The sequence below is a fragment of the Hyla sarda genome, chromosome 7, assembly GCF_029499605.1.
Source record: "Hyla sarda isolate aHylSar1 chromosome 7, aHylSar1.hap1, whole genome shotgun sequence".
NCBI lineage: Eukaryota > Metazoa > Chordata > Amphibia > Anura > Hylidae > Hyla > Hyla sarda.
Window position 1 is genome coordinate 223,872,225 of NC_079195.1, and position 20,210 is coordinate 223,892,434.

Here is a 20,210-nt window from a genome sequence, read left to right on the forward strand (position 1 = left end):
TGTCAAAGTCACTGCAAGTCCCAGCAAGCTGCGAGGTCCCCTGTGTAACTGGTCACCTCTCTAGGATCCTGGCCGAGCTGTAAAGACTATTACCATCTATTTACCTCAGTAAAGCTACCTTTAACTCTAACCTGGTCTTGGACTATTATTGCCCTGCCTAACCTAGGGATAGCAGAGATACCGTTTGGGTGGTTATCGGGAAAACCATGCCCTGGCGTCACGAACATTTAAGGCTTAATACTGTGGTGTCCCGGTACAGGACCTGGTCCTGTCCCTTTGTCTAAAGTCCCCTCAGCCAGAGTCCCTCCATGTCAATAGGTCTCTCCTGTAGGACTAACCCCTAGTCGCCTCATATAGATGGTATTTAATATATATATATTTAAAATGTTATATAGGAATACCTCTGTATAGGACCTTAGAGGTTACGTGCCTTTGATTAAATTGTATTATGGTTCAAGGACCTTTGGGTCATGTGATACCAAGAGTTCACTGGGTCAGGACTGACAGGTTCTGCTGACCAATGAGCTTTGTCCCACCCCCTTTATATATAAGGGGCTGCTGCCACTAAATTCTCTCTCTTAGTTCCGGATTATGAAGGAAGCACATCTCATATCTTCAGCATCAATTCAAGCTAGGCCTGAAACCTAATACCTAGTAGCCACAAAACCGTGAGTTACCAAAGCTCAAACTACTGAATTCTGTGTGACTACTAGAAACCCAAATCCTAAAAATAGTAGCACAGTGGCTAGCACCAAAGCTCATTGATCCTGGAGTCCCAGCAAACCTGTGAGGAACCTGTATCACGGTTCTCTCTCTCAAAAGACTGTTATGTTCCGTGCCGTTGCATAAAATATACAGTAAAGTTACTTCAAGTTTACTTCATAAAATCTGCTGTGGACATTCCGTTATTTCTCCCTGTCATTTGTGAGACGGTTGGCGGTAGGATTATTACATTGAGGAAACCTCACCCTGGCGTCACGACCATTTAGGGTTAACACCATCACCAGCCCCACCCCGCCACCACAATACCATCTGCCCCTGGGCTACAACATCTGCCCCATACACCCCATCTTCACACCCCGTGGCTCACCACACTTTAAACTGTCGCAAACACTGTAAATTGTGAGTCCGGCAGCTCCAGATGAGGTTCACGTTAGGACCATTCATGATGTATAGTAAATAACTGGGTTATCTAGACCAGTAGGTGCCAGGTTACCATATAGAACCATACAATATGGGGTGACACCTCACATCTCCCACACTGATGATGGACACAGATTGACGTAGGTCGTTACATTGCCCACATGATTGGTGGCCCCATATTTGTCCAGAGGGGTCTGCAGACCAGCTGGAGCCTTTTTTCACTTCCAGAACATGAGTGATCTGCTGTCTCACGGGCCGCACATACACATGAGACGGAAAGATGGAAATAAATATCAGGGGCTCATTTATAACCGTTCACGAATATCTATGCGCCCGGCTTTTAATAACAAATACCCACATTAGATCCATTGCTTTACACCCCATAATTCAGCCGCTTTGTGTTTTTGGCCGGTGGATGACATTTCCCAGGGCTGGAGGAATGTAGCAGAGCTGTGCGCAGAGCCTTCTCACATACAACATGCTCAGTCACTGGAAAGATGGAATAGTAGACGGGGACCCAGTGACTCCCACCTACAGTCCAAGCGCCGCCGTAACTCACCAGTGTCCTGCCCTCCGAGACATCAACATGAAAACATTCCCCAGGTTTCTTTATTTTATATATGTTCATTCTTTACATTTATGTTTTTGTGTGTGTTTAATGTTTAGTTTTTGTTGCTTTGCAGTCTTCAGCTTGGGTTGGTGACGGACAGTGCCAGTGGCTCTACATTCCCTCTTTTCTCACCAAGTAAATGGATGGACCCAAAAAATGGACGGCCATCTCAACCTACACTACAAGCTTTAGCAGTGGACTCATTTATTTTGTCCCATTATATGATGTTATGTAAAGTCAACTGCATGGGTTTATTTTGATTCATTGTGTGATACAGAGATCCCTCAACTTACAATGGTCTCAACATACAATAGTTTCAACATACAACTGTTCTTTCTGGTCTTTTCTGGACCATTGTAACGTGAAACCAGACTCAACATACGTTACAGACAGTCCAGATCTGTGAATCGTGTCAATGGCCGGAAGAACTGACCAATCAGAGTGGGCATTTACTGGTAAAACACCTGTATTACTGAAGTGCATGCACTGACTGGTGTCTGGTAGTGCCCCCTACAGTACAGGGAGGTATTACATGTTCTGTACTACTCTTTACCTGTCCCAGGGTTAGCTGCTCCTTTGGACACCAGGTGAGGGTGGCTCCATGTTACTTTTAGGACATTGCGTGTACTGTACAGGACCCTGAAGAAGCTCCTGTCCTCTACATAGACTGCCTGTAACATAATAACCGTCACCCCTACCAGTACAATTCTCCCAGGCCTCCAACTCTACTCTGAGGGAGGAGACTAAAAGAACCACCCATCCCTGCACTGTTGCCTCATAGAGTTATGGTCTCAACATACAATGGTTTCATCATACAATGGTCATCCTGGAACCAATTAATATTGTAACTTGAGGGACCACTGTACTTCTACACTGGTCTTATAATGTCACTTCTAGACCCACCAATTCACTCTCCTTTACAATTGCGCTCCTGTCTCATTGTCAAGAAAAAAAGAAAATACAATGTGGTATTCCAATGTCTGGCTCATGTCTTTTTTAATCACTTTAGCTCATTAGTGACCTCTTGCCATGCTTTTTAAAGTTTTTTGGGGTTCATCTTAAAGGGGTACTCCAACACGCCCCCTCCCATAGACCTGAATGGATGGAGGGTGGCGTGATGTCACGAGGGGGGCATGGCCTTGATGTCACAATCATGGCCTCTGGCTCTGAGAGTTCTGAACAAAATTTTCAGAACGCTGGAGCACCGGAGTACCCCTTTAACCATGAATTTATTTAATCGTAATGATATAAGAAAAAAAACAATGGGGGATAATTTACTAACGTGTTCCCAATGTTTTTTTTGCACCAGATTTTGTGCCCAAAAAGTACAATCAGCCCGAGCAACTCTCCACTTTTCTCGGAAAAAAGCAGCGTGGCCACATTGGGAAAGGGGCGTGACCCCAACATATTTACTAAGGTATCCCCATAAAATATGGTGAATTTGAGATCAAAACAGTTGTAAAAAAAAAAAAAATTAAAAAAATGTGTAAATATTGTGGAAAAATACCTGTCGAGAGAAAAAAAAATGCAAAAAACTACAGTATTTGTTTCGAAATACTAAGAAGTGGAAGTTTAAAGCATGGATGCAACACTTTATACTTAAAGGGGTATTCTAGTATCAGAAAATTGTGTTTAAATAAGACTATCACTCCGACGCATCATCTTCTGCTGTCTCAGGAGGTGTGGCTGGATCTTGTCTCTGAGTTCTAGCCCCACCCCCTAAGTGATGTCACCACCTCTGACCAGCCCCCACAGCCTACATCACATCTCCTTGTCATATACATATATACTTTTATTGGGACATTTGTGGGACATTTATAGCCTATAGTATTGTTGTGGTCCTGCAGGGGCACCCACTAAGTGAGAACAGCTCCATGCATTAGGTCAGTATAAGGGTACAAATACAAGGGGAGGTGCTAAAATATTATCTTTATTCTATCGATATTAAAATATCACCAAATGCAGATATTCTCAGACTAATATACGCATTGCTAATTACCAAAACGCGGATAGAAGGATGTCTACCGACAAAAAATCAAAAATCAAATTGTAGACCGAAAACTTAACATTTAATCAGTATCCAATTAAAACACCTGAAATGTACAGGGAAAATACACTGCAACACAAACACACCTATGTGATTAGTGCGCAAAAAAATTAGAAAACAATGCCACAGCCTAAATACATAATAGACACCGTGACAATGCAATATTAGAATAGTTATACATGATAATGTGGTAGCCCAGTACGGGAGGTGTTACCCCGTGCTCCTGCTGTCCTGTCAGGCAGCCTCCTTCAGTGTTCCCGGGGTCCCCTGCACTTGTTTCCTCATTTTAAATATGTTTTCCCATGTAAAGTGTTATAAAATGTAATGTTGCTTTAAGAGTTATACCATGTGATATGTCATGTGATTGTTACCCAGGAGGTATCAGTGACCAGGTGACCTCAAGAGTGACCTATGGGCTCCCTGCTAGTCTCCCCCATATAAGCCCTGGGTGGAGCTTCTCTCTCTTCTGCTGAGGTCCAGTGTAGTCTTGTCTAGTGTGTGTGTCCAGAGTGTTGGAGACCTCAAAGTCCAGTCCTGCAGACACCATCAAGTCAAGTAAGATAAAGTCACAGCTTTATGAGTCAAGTCAGTCCCTGTCATCTGTCAAGTCAGCGTGGTCTGCATTCAATTGTCCAGTCCTACTACAAGACCCAGCAAGCCTTAAGGTCTCTTCGTCACTGGTCACCTCCTTGGGTTCTGGCTGAACTGTATAGACTTTACCAGCCGTCTACCCTCAGTAAAGCTACCGTTGTTCCGTAACTTGGCATAGGAGTCTTTATTGCCCCCGTGCCTAGCCCAGGATCCAGAGGTATTACCTTCGGGTGGTTATAGGCTAAACCAAGCCCTGGAGTAACGAATACAAGGGGTTAATGCCATCTGCCCCTAGGGTAACAACATCTGCCCTGCATCACACACCCCGCCCCCACAATAACGTCCGCAAGGTATCAATCTGACTATCTCTCACCCTAGCCCCATGACTCAGGGGATGAAGGGTGATGGGACAAAAGGGTGGGGAGGGGGCCAGGGAGCCTGTTAATGCCCTGGTAGATACCCCTACACTGATTCTGCCCTAGGCGAAGTGTACGTCCTGATAAGGACGGCCCCGTACAGGAACCTGCCCTGTTAAAACTGTAAGTCCCTATAGTGAAGTAGCTCACTTACTGAAAACATTTACTGACTCTCTTACCAGGACAATACCCTCAATACTTAGTTTGTTGATGCACCAATATGGGGATGTCGTCTGGAAGATGGCAGCAAATATGGTAAAACAGTGCAGGATAGGGTAACTACATATGTGATACCATAGGAATGTGTGCTATAAAGAAGCAATGCTACAGTAACCCACTTGATATCAGGCTATAGCCCACAATTACATGGCAGCATATGTCAATTCACTCTTATATAGCAAATCATATGCACAGATATTTTTAACCCACTCAGATCATTAAACAGAGATGTGAGAGCTAGCTAAATCAAATAACATTAAATAGAGAGGTCAGAATAACCATTGATACTCAAGCGTTCTGATGAAAAAGATCTCAACGCGTTTCCTGGCCCAGCTCGTCAGGAGATAGGTGAGGGCGAGATAGTGGTGAGCCCGCCATTCCGACACATGCGGTGATGAAGATGATGCGGAAAGTGGGAGCGCGATTATATGCTCCCTGATACGCATGTACCTCGGTCCATTGGTTAGCGGTGAACCGCAGCCATCTGCCCGTTTCCGGTGTGGGTCGGAAGTGACGTGTATTACGTCATTCTCCGGTCTCGCGATCGCCAGTTAGTCCGATGTGTTAGAAATCCACAACATAGGTGGGATGAGTTGCCGATCATGTGCTGTAAACGTATCTTAATGCAGCTCCTATTATTGGAAATAGGTAGAGCCGACGGAGCACATGATGTAAACAAATAAAAACACATGGCTACCGACAGCTAAGAGTATCACTGTTGTTATTATTAAAGCTTATGAGATAATCCACAAGTTAACACATAATGAACAATGTTGTACATATACAGCTGAACCATGAAATTAATCAGACCACTTAGAAGGAAGGGGATGTCTTCATAGAAGAGAAAATCCACCCATCATAAGAATAAATTCGGCTCAGATGGAGAGATACTGAGATATGAAAGAAAATAATATATAAAGTGATATGAAGGGAAACCAATATCATGGTGAATTAATATGATGAGTTTCCTGATGTTAGTAGATGCTTATACCATGAACCAACACAATTACATATTAGATACGCAGGAGACTGACAACAAAATTGGATAAGTATTGACAATAATTTAGACACATACCAACTCAAGGTTGGACAAATACTCAGAAGAGGTAAGTACAAATAGTTAAATGAAGCACCCAAACTTAATGCTTCATTTAGACAATAAGGGGAGAAAGAACGCATCCGATAAATCGAAGTTCTCTCTGTAGTAGTACCCTATTGTAGTCACCACCTCTTGGTGTTGGGGTGACTACTTCAATAATTGTAAATTTAAGGGCATTTTCATAGCCTACATGTTTTTCATGCATATGTCTTGCCATTGGGGTATTGCATTTATGCCTTATGTCACCTAAATGTTCCCCAATTCTCTTTCTCATCTCACGAATAGTTTTTCCCACATAAACCTTCGGGCACTCGCATTGGCACAAATAGACAAGGCCCTTTGTTTTACAGTTCGTTAGATTTCTGGAATCAAATCTCTCACCAGTCGTAGAGCTTGTCCAGTGATTAAGTATTGCAAGGGAAATTTGCCACAGTGGTTCTTTGTAAACATGTACCCGTGGTCTTCGGTCTTGTGTAATGGCTGTGCACCAGACGATCTTTGATGCTCATACCCTTCCGATATGTGATTAATGGGCGATCGGCAATAACTTCTTTAATTTGAGGATCTTCCTTTAAGATATCCCAATATTTAGAGATAATATTATAGATTTGGGGAGATTTATCATCGTATGTGCCGAAGATACGTATCTTGCCATCAGATTTATTTTGCTCCCGTGGTATCAATTACTGACCTCTATCCAGATTCCTAGAGTATATAAAGGCAGAGTGAAGGCAGTCAAATGGATATCCTCTTGCTCTAGATCTATCCCGGAGGGTTCTAGGCTGTTTGTAAAATTCACTGTCAGAGGAACAGTTCCTTCGGACTCGTATATACGGTCCCTTATGTATCCCGCGTTTTTGTGATGTAGGATGATGACTGGTCTAATGGAGAAGGGAGTTTGTATGGTGGACTTTCTAAATAGGGTAGTAGATAGTTTGCCACACTCGTCCTTTGTTATGTTTACGTCTAGGAAGGATGATTCCTTTTCATGAAACTCATATGTAAAGAAGAGACCTATTGAATTACGATTAAGGACGTTGATGAAGTCAACAAATTCCCCTTTCTCCCCCACCCACAAAATAAAGACATTGTCGATAAACCTGATCCATAGTAGGATCTAGGTAGACCAACTATTCTCATCTGGTGGGAAGAAAATTGTGTCTTCTCATCAGCCCAGGAGGAGATTAGCGTATGTGGGAGCACAGGGCCTCCCCATCGCGGTCCCCCGAAGCTGGTGATATACTTTTTTATCAAACAGAAAATAGTTGTGTATAAGAGTAAAACGGAGAAGTGAAAGAACAAACTGGTTATGTGACATAGATTGGTTACCCCTCATTTGAAGAAAATACCCGGCCGCTTAGATACCTTTGTCATGCGGTATAGAGCTATAGAGGGACTCCACATCTATAGTTGCAAGATAGGTGGAGCTCTCTATCGGGACTTCCTCAATGCGTCGTAGGAAGTCTGTCTTATCCCTCACATACAACGGTAAGGATAAGACAAACGGACGGAGTATCACATCAATGTAAGTACTTATTCCCTGTGTAAGGGAATTTACACCTAAGACGATGGGTCTCCCTTTCAATGGGGGGATCCCTTTATAGATCTTGGGTAGCCCATAGAATGTTGCTGTCATCGGAGTCTTTGGATACAAAAAGTTAAATTCCTGGTTACTGATTAGGTTAGCTTTTATAAGGATTTGATGAAGTTCCAGCTGGAAGGTTATGTGTCGGAATGGCGGGCTCACCACTTAACCTATCTCCTGACAAGTTGGGCCAGTAAACGTGTTGAGATTCAGCTATCTTTTTCATCAGAACGCTTGAGAATCAATGGTTATTCTGACCTCTCTATTTAATGTTATTTGATTTAGCTAGCTCTCACATCTCTGTTTAATGATCTGAGTGGGTTAACAATATCTGTGCATATGATTTGCTATATAAGAGTGAATTGACATATGCTGCCATTAATTGTGGGCTATAGCCTGATATCAAGTAGGTTACTGTAGCATTGCTTATTTATACCACACATTCCTATGGTATCAAATATGTAGTTACCCTATCCTGCACTGTTTTACCATATTTGCTGCCACCATCTTCCAGATTACATCCCCATATTTGTGCATCAACAAGCTAAGTATTGAGGGTATTGTCCCGGTAAGAGAAGGGTGTTGTCCCATCACCCTTCATCCCCTGAGTCATGGGGCTAGGGTGAGAGTTAGTCAGATTGATACCTTGTGTACGTTATCATGTATAAATATTCTAATATTGCATTGTCACAATGTCTATTATCTATTTAGGCTGTGGCATGTGGATACTGATTAAAAGTTTTAGGTCTACAATTCGATTTTTAAGGTATGCATTGCACCAGTTGTGTATAATAGGCCCATGCGGTGTATCTCCTGTTCTTTTAATGTGCGTCAACTCTGAATCATTTCTGTCACAATATGTGACTTTCTCAGGGAAGTATACAACTGTCTATAGCACACAGTATAAAAGCAAAGAGTGAGAGCCGCAGATATCTACTACAAAACATAGGGGTCACAAGTCGTCAGATCCCATAATTACTAGCTGTGAGTAAGTGCTGAACAATGCCACAGGCAGAGGAGCATACAGGGAATGAATACAACAGGTGCTGCATCCTCATCCTTGTAACATTATCTCTTGTCACAACATTATGGGTACCTACATACTATGATCCCTGTACAGAACCCGAGCTATAAAGGACCTTGGGGAAGAGCAATAAGAGGAGAGTCCTATCCATCTGTATTGTGTCCATTTAGGTGCAAATGCTATGACCAGTTACAGACAAAAATGATAACATTTTCTAGTTTTTAAATGCAATTCCAGCAGAATTTCTGAGGTTTCGCATCTGTAGCACCCCCTTCCATAGGGTTACCGTTAGAGTGTGTAGCAGCATAAACAATTGTCACCGACGCAACACACACCACATTGCCGTACACAGGAAACATTACTCATCTTATTCCTGCCGTAATCTAATATAGGACATTTTATTTACCCGATCCCCGTTCTTTAATTTGTTCCAAAATCTGTGTTCTGTTAAGAAAATGTTTTGGTTACTCGGAGAGCGCGGCGGAGCCCATGCGTTTCATTTCTGTATACAGTATATGTTATGTGAATTATGAGGGTGAATTATGATGTGTTTTGTTGGAGTTGGCAAAAAATCAGAATGAGGGAAATATCTCAAACCGACTTTCCAGATATCGGCAAAACATTCCCCAGTCTAGAAACGCTGACTACCCTATTGTTATCCCCTTAGTTATATAGCGCTGACATAGTCCGTGGTGCTGGTCAGGCAGCTTACTCATACATTGTGGCCCTTGGGCAAGCAGAGCTTGTAATCTAACCCTAAGGCCTTTATGCATATAAGATTAATAGTGAGATATATATAGGGGGCATAAAAAATCATATGGGGGTCCTCTGCTTCTGCAAAGTCAAAACAACACCCTAACTAAGGAGAGAAGGAGTATGAGGATGTTTATTTTTGGCTTACACAGCTACGTATTACATCTTATGCCGACTTACATGTCTTATTACATTTTGTGTATTTGGGGTCTGTGTGGGGGGCGGATGGAGGATTTTCGGGGTTTGGACCTTCCTGTTGAGGGTTCCAATGTTTGTATTACTGAAAAACGTTTAATATATAAAAAAAAAATAAGGAGAGTAGGTAGATGCTACAACCTACCCCCATGGATGAATAGATACAGAGGGTGAAGACGTAGCAGTTACACCTGGGCACCAACGGCGAGGAGACCCAAGGCACGGGCTAGTTTGGGGGCTCTGGTATAGATATGTATGGATCATGGGTTTACTGCCAGTATGCCACAGTTTATGTTGGTATTTCCTTTTTGACAGGATGCCAAAATATTCCAACTTTGGTCAACATATACCAACCTTGCATGTGACAGAAAATGATTTGGTCTCCATCAGGCACAAGGACTATAGTTATAGGGCGATAGTTATATAGCGCTGACATATTCCACAGTGCTGGGCAGAGAGTTCATACATAGCGGCCCTTGGGCCAGCAGAGCTTGCAATCTAACCCTAAGGACTACATTCAAATTAGCTGCAGTGAGGGCATAAAAATCATGCGGGGGTCCTCTGCTTCTGCAAAGTCACAACGACACCCTAACTAAGGAGAGAAGGTGGATGCTTCAACCCCACAGGAGAGAAATATTGCGTGACCCTCACACCTATTACTCTCTACCGTGTTTGCTTGGGCCTGTGGGTAAGAGGTAACAGTGGCTGGGCCTCTACCTTCCATTGGTGAATAGACACAGGGGGTGAAGACGTAGCAGTCACATTTCGGTACCAGTGCCCGAGGAAACCCAAGGAACATGCTAGTTTGAGAGCCATGGTATAGAAATTGCATTGGGGAACAGAAGCTTCAAATTATGTTGCTACATAGACAGGACCCTATTGAACAGTGGTCTGGACCCTATTGAACAGCCAACGGCTGTCCGGGCATGCTGGAAGTTGTAGTTTTGCAACATCTGGAGGTCCATAGGTTAGAGACAACTGCAACAGAAGCTGAGAGGGAGCAGAAAGAACCACGTGGCAGTGACCGCATGGAGTGCCAAGGGAGCCTACTGAATAGGATGCAGAATAGCAGGTCTATTTACAGCTGCAATAGGTTATTGGGAGCCACTGCCTTTACAACGCGGGTTGGACCTCTAGGTACAGACTGACCAGAGGACAAAGTGGCTGTCCATACTTATACGGACTATATTTGGGACATGAGTACACTGTGTATTTGTTGGTATTTCCTTTTTTGACAGGATGCCGACATATACCAACTTTGTACCAGGTTAACACAATGTGACAGAAAATTATTTGGTCTCCATCAGGCACCAGGGCCCCCACTGTGACTATAACCTGTGCTCTACACGCCCATAGCTAGCCCACTATTTATGTACTATTTATGGACCAGTGTGAACGAAAGCAATATTATTTTAATGTCTTATTTTACAAGTCAAGGGAGAATTAAGAACAAGAGCAAACGTTAAGCCAATGTGACCAAAATGTAATAGAAAACAAATGTAAGACACACTATTGAATTACCAATTAGCAGATGCAGATGTCAAAAAGAAAATACAAATCTAGGTTCACGGGCCCAGCTCACAGGGTTTTTACAGTTTTACAGTGGTCAGAATGGAGGGCCAGATATGAGGTCTATGTGGGCCCCAGTGGTGAGAATACCAGGTCAGATGTAAGATCTATGTGGCCCCCTGTGGTCAGAATAGAGGGTCTGTTTTGAGATCTATGTGGGCCTTAGTGGTCAGAGAGAGGGTCAGATGTGAGATCTATGTGGGCTCCAGTGGTCAAAATAGAGGATCAAATGTGAGATCTATGTGGGCCCTAGTGGTCAGAACAGAGATCCAGATGTGGGATCTATTTGGGCCCCAGAGTTTACAATAAAGGGTCAGATGTGACATCTATGTGGGCCCCAGTTGTCAGAATAATCGGTCAGATGTAAGATTATTTTGAGCCCCAGAGGTCAGAATAAAGGGCCAGATGTGATATCTGTGTGGGCCCCAGTAGTCAAAACAGAGGGTCAGATATAAGATCTTTGTGGGCTCAGTGGTCAGAATAGAGGGTTCAATTTGAGATCTATGTGGGCCCCAGTGGTCAGAATAGAGGGTCCGATGTGAGATCTATGTGGGCCCCAGTGGTCAGAATAGAGGGTCCGATGTGAGATCTATGTGGGCCCCAGTGGTCAGAAAAGAGAGTCAGATGTAAGATCTATGTGGGCTCCAGTGGTCAGAATAGAGGGTCTGATGTGAGATCTATTTGGGCCCTGGTGGTCAGAACAGAGGGTCAGATGTGAGATCTTTGTGGACACCAATAGTCAGAATAAAGAGCCAGATGTGAGATCTATTTGGGCCCCAGAGGTTATGATAAAGGGCCAGATGTGAGATCTATGTGGGCTCCAGTGGTCAGAATAGAGGGTCAGATGTGAGATCTATTTGGCCCACGGTGGTGAGAATAGAGGGTCAGATGTGAGATCTATTTGGGCTCCAGTGGTCAGAATAGAGGGTCAGATGTGAGATCTATTTGGGCCACGGTGGTGAGAATAGAGGGTCAGATGTGAGATCTATTTGGGCTCCAGTGGTCAGAATAGAGAGTCAGATGTGAGATCTATTTGGGCTCCAGTGGTCAGAATAGAGGGTCAGATGTGAGATCTATTTGGGCCACGGTGGTGAGAATAGAGGGTCAGATGTGAAATCTATATGGGCCCAAGAGGTCAGAATAGAGGGCCAGATGTGAAATCTATGTGGGCCCCAGTGGTCAGAAAAGAGAGTCAGATGTAAGATCTATGTGGGCTCCAGTGGTCAGAATAGAGGGTCTGATGTGAGATCTATTTGGGCCCTGGTGGTCAGAACAGAGGGTCAGATGTGAGATCTTTGTGGACACCAATAGTCAGAATAAAGAGCCAGATGTGAGATCTATTTGGGCCCCAGAGGTTATGATAAAGGGCCAGATGTGAGATCTATGTGGGCTCCAGTGGTCAGAATAGAGGGTCAGATGTGAGATCTATTTGGCCCACGGTGGTGAGAATAGAGGGTCAGATGTGAGATCTATTTGGGCCCTGGTGGTCAGAACAGAGGGTCAGATGTGAGATCTTTGTGGACACCAATAGTCAGAATAAAGAGCCAGATGTGAGATCTATTTGGGCCCCAGAGGTCAGAATAGAGGGTCAGATGTGAGATCTATTTGGGCCACGGTGGTGAGAATAGAGGGTCAGATGTGAAATCTATATGGGCCCCAGTGGTCAGAATAGAGAGTCAGATGTAAAGTCTATATGGGCCCAAGAGGTCAGAATAGAGGGCCAGATATGAGGTCTGAGCGGGCCCCAGAAATTGGCAGCTTTTCTAACACACCTTCAGACTTTATTGATGGACTGCCCCTTTAAGACTTGAATACATTAGTATAACCGCCAAACAATACTCCGTTCTCAGAATACCTGATCCGTCTTAAAGGGCCCTTCCTCCTATTCTGTTGGGATGCGGGGTATGACTATAACAATGACTGAAGACTCCCATGTGTTTTCCACATTCTCTGTTATTCCTCCTTATCTCTCGCAGTCTGGGAGCCGCAGCGCCGGAGGAGCAGAGAGGACTGAGTGCAATAACTTATCCCCCACTACGATGGATATCAGGAGTTGGACTCTGGGAATTCCTGACATGCACAAGAGACAGAGTTTTCCTATTATCTGCCGGTCAGCACATACCTCATCCGAGTCCTGAAACGCCTGATGAAACAAACGCTAATGTGATATCTGTCTAACATTGTTAGGTTGAATAAGGTCCATCGTATTATTGCAAAACTATGATGGGGCGGCCAGGGATGGAGCCCAGCTGGGTGCGCAGCTGTACGGACCATCTGGGTCATCTTATGAGCCGAAATGATAACAAAAATATTAACACGAGCTTCAATCATCCATTACTTGGTATTTTTGGAGCTCAACAGGCGAACGTGAACAATTCTTTAGGGCGGTGTTTTCTAACCAGGGTGCCTCCAGCTGTTGCAAAACTACAACTCCCAACATGCCCGGACAGCCTTTGGCCAGTGTTTCCCAACTTGTGTGCCTCCAGCTGTTGCAAAACTACAACTCCCAGCATGCCCAGAAAACCTTCGGCCAGTGTTTCCGAACCAGTGTGCCTCCAGCTGTTGCACAACTACAACTTCCAGCATGCCCAGAAAGCCTTTGGCCAGTGTTTCCCAACCTGGGTGCCTCCAGCTGTTGCAAAACTACAACTCCCAGCATGCCCAGAAAACCTTTGGCCAGTGTTTCCGAACCAGTGTGCCATCGGTTGTTGCACAACTACAACTTCCAGCATGCCCAGAAAGCCTTTGGCCAGTGTTTCCCAACCTGTGTGCCTCCAGCTGTTGCAAAACTACAACTCCCAGCATGCCCAGAAAACCTTCGGCCAGTGTTTCCGAACCAGTGTGCCTCCAGCTGTTGCACAACTACAACTTCCAGCATGCCCAGAAAGCCTTTGGCCAGTGTTTCCCAACCTGTGTGCCTCCAGCTGTTGCAAAACTACAACTCCCAGCATGCCCAGAAAACCTTCGGCCAGTGTTTCCGAACCAGTGTGCCTCCAGCTGTTGCACATCTACAACTTCCAGCATGCCCAGACAGCCTTTGGCCAGTGTTTCCCAACCTGTGTGCCTCCAGCTGTTGCAAAACTACAACTCCCAGCATGCCCAGAAAACCTTCGGACAGTGTTTCCCAACCAGTGTGCCTCCAGCTGTTGCACAACTACAACTCCCAGCATGCCCGGACAGCCTTTGGCTGTCCGGGCATGCATGGAGTTGTAGTTTTGCAACAGCCGGAGGCACCCTGGTTGGGAAACACTGGTTTAGGGTAAGGTTCCATTCTGAGCCAGATTTCGCAAGGTTCGGCCCGATTTGCTGATTTATGTGTAATATATGGATATACTGTATAATGGGTGATATTGCCCTTTAAAGGGGTACTCCACTGGAAAACATAGAGTTAAGCAGATTTGTAAATTACTTCTATTAAAATTTCTTAATCCTTCCAGTACATATCAGCTGCTGTATGCTCCACAGGAAGTTCTTAGCTTTTTGAATTTCCTTTCTGTCTGACCACAGTGCTCTCTGCTGACACCTCTGTCCATGTCAGGAACTGTCCAGAGCAGGATAGGTTTTCTATGGGAATTTGTTCCTACTCTGGACAGTTCCTAAAATGGACAGAGGTGTCAGCAGACGCCACTGTGGTCAGACAGAAAGGAAATTCAAAAATAAAAGAACTTCCTGTGGAGCATACAGAAGCTTATAAGTACTAGAAGGATTAAGATTTTTTTTAAAGAAGTAATTTATAAATCTGTTTAACTTTCTGGCACCAGTTGATTTAAAAACAAAATGTTTTCCAGCGGAATACCCCTTTAAAAAGTAGTGTAATGTTAGTATGGGTGGAAAAAAGGTAGAATGTTCCTCAGAGTCATAGTTTTTATGGTAATCACATTCTGTCTCCTCGGAGATTGAACTTTTTTCCTCCAGATGGAGGGAGCGCCTTGACATTATGCTGTTCTGCAGTCTATGATCTACAAGTCTAAGCCTCGGTTCATATTACGTTTTTGCCATACTGTTTTCAATCAGTTTTTCTAAAGAAAACTGTATGGCAAAAAAAAGGATGGAACAGTATGGAAAAAAGGATGCATACAGTTCTGTCCATTTTTATGCAAAAAAAAAAAAAAAGCCATACGTTTTTGAAAATTTTGGGAGGGGTGTTGGGTGGGGACTTTAGGGTGCAAATGCGCATGTGCAAAGTAAAAATGTATCCCGTATGGAACCGTATACATGTGCGTTTCCCATTGACGTCCATGTTAAAAAAAAACGTATGCAGTTGCAGTACAGTTTTTAAACCGGAGACAAAATCGTGGTTGACCACGGAGTGAAACGTTCGGTCCGGTCGGCTCATTTTTGCCCCGTATGCACTTTTCCCCCGCACTTAAAACCGTGGTCGACCACGGTTTTAGGTCTGGTTGTAAAAGCGCATACGGGGCAAAAATTAGCCGATTGGACCGAACGTTTCACTCTGGTCAGCTCATTGAAATGAATTACATATGGGAGCGCATACGCAGGCATACGGGAGCGCAAGTTTTTAGCTCCCCCTGCCGTATGCGCTCCCGTATGGGGGAAAACGTAATGTGAACCCAGTCTAAGCCAGATCCTTCTCTACCAGTGACTCTCTCAGTTGTCCTCCCCCTAGGACAGTGTTTTTCAAACAGCGTCCCTCCAGCTGTTGCAAAACTACAACTCCCAGTGTGCCATGACAGCCAAAGGGGTCAGGATATGAGGAGGGGATATGAGGAGGGGATATGAGGAGAAGATATAAGGACGGGATAAGAGGCCGGGATATAGGGATGGAATATGAAGTCGTGATATGAGGTCGGGACATGTTGACGGGATAGGAGGACGGAATATGAGGTCAGGAAATGAGGGTGGGATATGTGGTTGGAATATAAGGCCGGGATATGAGGACAGGATATGGGGTCAGGATATAAAGACGAGATATAGGGTTGGGTTATGAGGACGAGATATGAGGATGGGATATGAATCCAAAATATGAGGACGGAATATAAGGACTGGATATAAAGAAAGGGATATGATGATGGGATATGAGGTCGAGATATGAGGTCAGAATATGAGGACAGGATATGAGGACAGGATATGGGGTCAGGATATATAGACGAGATATAGCGTTGGATTATGAGTATGGGATATAAGGATGAGATATGAGGACAGGATATGAGCCGGGATATGAAGATGGGGTATTAGGTTGGTATATGAGTACGGAATATGAGGACAGGCTATGAGGTCGGGATATGAAGACAAGATATAATGTCGGGATATGAGGAGGAGATATAAGGTCAGGATATGAGATCGGGATATGAGGACAGGATATGAGGACGAGATATGAGGTCGGGATATGAGGATGAGATATGAGGTCGGAATATGAGGACGAGATATGAGGTCGGGATATGAGAACGAGATATAGGGTCGGGATATGAGGATGAGATATGAGGTCGGGATATAAGGATGAGATATGAGGTCGGGATATGAGGATGAGATATGAGGTCAGGATATGAGGACAGGATATGGGGAAGAGATATAGGGTCGGGATATGAGGTCGGGATATAAGGATGAGATATGAGGTTGGGATATGAGGACAGGATATGGGGAAGAGATATGAGGTCGGGATATGAGGACAAGATTTGAGGTCGGGATATGAGGACAAGATATGAGAACAATATATGAGAACAATATGTGAAAACAAGGCAAGGCAACGTCATTGTTGCTTTTCCTCTTCCACAAGGTTAAGTAGGAAGACCAGGCAACACTGAATACTCTGCTAGTATATATAAATATATATGTACTGTATATCCCTCTATCCCTGTCCTCATCCTTAAATAGGCCGCCCACCTCATCCCTGACCTCCTCTCCTTATAATTTCATAATACTAAGTAGTTTTGCAACAGCTAGCAGCGCGCTGGTTGGGAAACACTGATCAAGGCCAATAAACAAATGGGACACGTTTCCCTATAATACCAGCTTATTGCCCCTAATACCAGCTTATTGCCCCTAATACCAGCTTATTGCCTCTAATACCATCTTATTGCCCCTAATACCAGCTTATTGCCCCTAATACCAGCTTATTGCCTCTAATACCAGCTTATTGCCTCTAATACCAGCTTATTGCCCCTAATACCAGCTTATTGCCTCTAATACCAGCTTATTGCCTCTAATACCAGCTTATTGCCCCTAATACCAGCTTATTGCCCCTAATACCAGCTTATTGCCCCTAATACCAGCTTATTGCCCCTAATACCAGCTTATTGCCCCTAATACCAGCTTATTGCCCCTAATACCAGCTTATTGCCCCTAATACCATCTTATTACCCCTAATACCAGCTTATTGCCCCTAATACCAGCTTATTGCCTCTAATACCAGCTTATTGCCCCTAATACCAGCTTATTGCCCCTAATACCAGCTAATTGCCCCTAATACCAGCTTATTGCCCCTAATACCAGCTTATTGCCCCTAATACCATCTTATTACCCCTAATACCAGCTTATTGCCCCTAATAACAGCTAATTGCCCCTAATACCAGCTTATTGCCCCTATTACCAGCTTATTGCCCCTAATACCATCTTATTGCCCCTAATACCAGCGTATTACCCCTAATACCAGCTTATTGCCCCTCATACCAGCTTATTGCCCCTAATACCATCTTATTGCCTCTAATACCAGCTTATTGCCCCTAATACCAGCTTATTGCCCCTAATACCAGCGTATTACCCCTAATACCAGCTTATTGCCCCTAATACCAGCTTATTGCCCCTAATACCAGTTTATTGCCTCTAATACCAGCTTATTGCCCCTAATACCAGCTTATTGCCCCTAATACCAGCTTATTACCCCTAATACCAGCTTATTGCCCCTAATACCTCCCCTCTTAGAATCCATGAACACAATCATGGAGGAATAACATTTTCCTGGGAACGCATTGCCCTACAGACGCAGGAGATGGTTGGAGCCTATTAGCATCGGGTATTATGGAATGTAACGGTGGGAAATTTACTGGCAAAAAAGTTCAAAAAATAGCAGCTATTATTCTGACACCGAGACATATGGCTTTTATTGACTCTGGCTTCCATTAGCCCCCAAAAGTTTACCTGCTAAGCGTCTGGTTAACAACAGTGTCATATGACTTCAAGCAGGAACGTATAATGGGACAAGTCTCTTGACCTCTTCATCACTTAACGTCTCCGATGAAGACAAAAAAAAAAAAAGAAAAGTGTCGGCGGGCCAGAGGACCCCTTATAATATAATGTGTTTAATTAGTTATTTACGGCCGCACAGCTTGAGATTAATGTATCCCGGGGGAATAACATTACACTGTGACTTTGGGGTCTCCCCTGCTGTGGGGGAAAAAACATGTGATTTGTGATACAGTATTGTGCATCCTATAAATATTCATAGACAGGTAGTAAAAAAAGAAAAGAAAAATAAATTATCATAAAAAATGCAGTTTCCTCGACTACGAATGGAAAAGAAAACAAAAGAAGTAAATGTTCTGCATCTATAATAATGTTTAAACAAAGTTGCGGTAATTTACTGCTCGCTCGGGGGTTGGGGGTCCGCAGATGGGGGGGATGAAATAGTTAATTGGCCATTTAGGCCTCTGCTTGCGTTCCGGTTTATTGGGTTAAAGTCATTTATTAACAGGCTATTTAAAGCAATGGATAAAAAGTCTACAAAAAATAGGTTACATAGAATCAATATTCAATATTCAATTTTGACTGAATGTTGTTAGAGCAGTGTTTTCCATCCAGTGTGCCTCCAGCTGTTGCAAAACTACAACTCTCAGCATGCCTGGAAAGCATACACTTATAAAAATAAAATTCTGCATGGGGACACTTGCCTGACCCTTCTCTCCTCTGACATCTAGAGTCAACATAGAGTTGAGGCCATTGCATATATAGATCAGTGTTTCCCAACCAGGGTGCCTCCAGCTGTTGCAAAACAACAACTCCCAGCATGCCCGGAAAGCATACACTTGTAATAAAATTCTGCATGGGGACACTTGCCTGACCCTTCTCTCCTCTGACATCTAAAGTCAACATAGAGTTGAGGCCACTGCACATATAGATCAGTGTTTCTCAACCAGGGTGCCTCCAGCTGTTGCAAAACTACAACTCCCAGCATGCCCGGACAGCCAACGGCTATAGTTTTGCAACAGCTGGAGGCACCCTGATATATATATATATATATATGAAGGAAAGAACAAAGTCCGGCACTAGGTTGCAGGTAAAAACTTCCTATTTCTTTATTTGAAGATTCTGCAGTACAGGGTAGAAAGTCTGACGCGTTTCGCTAAAGAGCTTAATCGTAGACAGTCTACGATTAAGCTCTTTGGCGAAACGCGTCAGACTTTCTACCCTGTACTGCAGAATCTTCAAATAAAGAAATAGGAAGTTTTTACCTGCAACCTAGTGCCGGATTTTGTTCTTTCCTTCACAAGTGAGCAGCCGGAGGCGGTACCGGCCGGTCTACGGCACAGGTGGCGAGGTGGGCGTGCACAGGGTGAGCGACTCACAAGTCAGCCTTTGATATATATATATATATAAATATATACATATTTGTTGCAAACCTACGACTCCAAAAATGCCCAGGCATGCTGGGAGTTGTAGTTTTGTAACAATTATTTACACACACACACATATATATATATGGGAAAAAAATTCTGTAATCTAAACCGTGGTATTTACATACACCGCGGAGCCTGAATCCGTATATAAGGTAGAAGCCTGAACGCTTTCTCCCATTATAATTAATATGTAACATGTCCCCGCAGATAATATTACTTCGCATTACTGCGTTCAATTTCCAGCTGTCAATCACCGGCGGGGAAATTGCTCCACCTGTACCTGACGTGTGTCAGGGAGCCATGATCTGCTATCACCATCGGATTAGGTCACTTCCACATGTGCTGAATTTATGAGGCAATAAGAAGCGGGGAAAGTCGACACACCGGGT

General features: G+C 43.9%; 1 protein-coding gene and 1 long non-coding RNA gene across 5 annotated transcripts in view; one reads left to right on the top strand and one right to left on the bottom strand.

The window, feature by feature from the left end:
• The window catches only part of LOC130283415 (uncharacterized), a 43,809-nt gene extending 41,882 nt beyond the window's left edge, over positions 1–1,927 (top strand). The window contains exon 3 of the long non-coding RNA XR_008846690.1: positions 1,827–1,927. This is a non-coding gene — a long non-coding RNA (uncharacterized LOC130283415). The remainder of the gene's footprint in view (positions 1–1,826) is intronic.
• The window catches only part of ROR1 (receptor tyrosine kinase like orphan receptor 1), a 318,627-nt gene that overhangs the window by 108,368 nt on the left and 190,049 nt on the right, over positions 1–20,210 (bottom strand). The window lies entirely within an intron of this gene.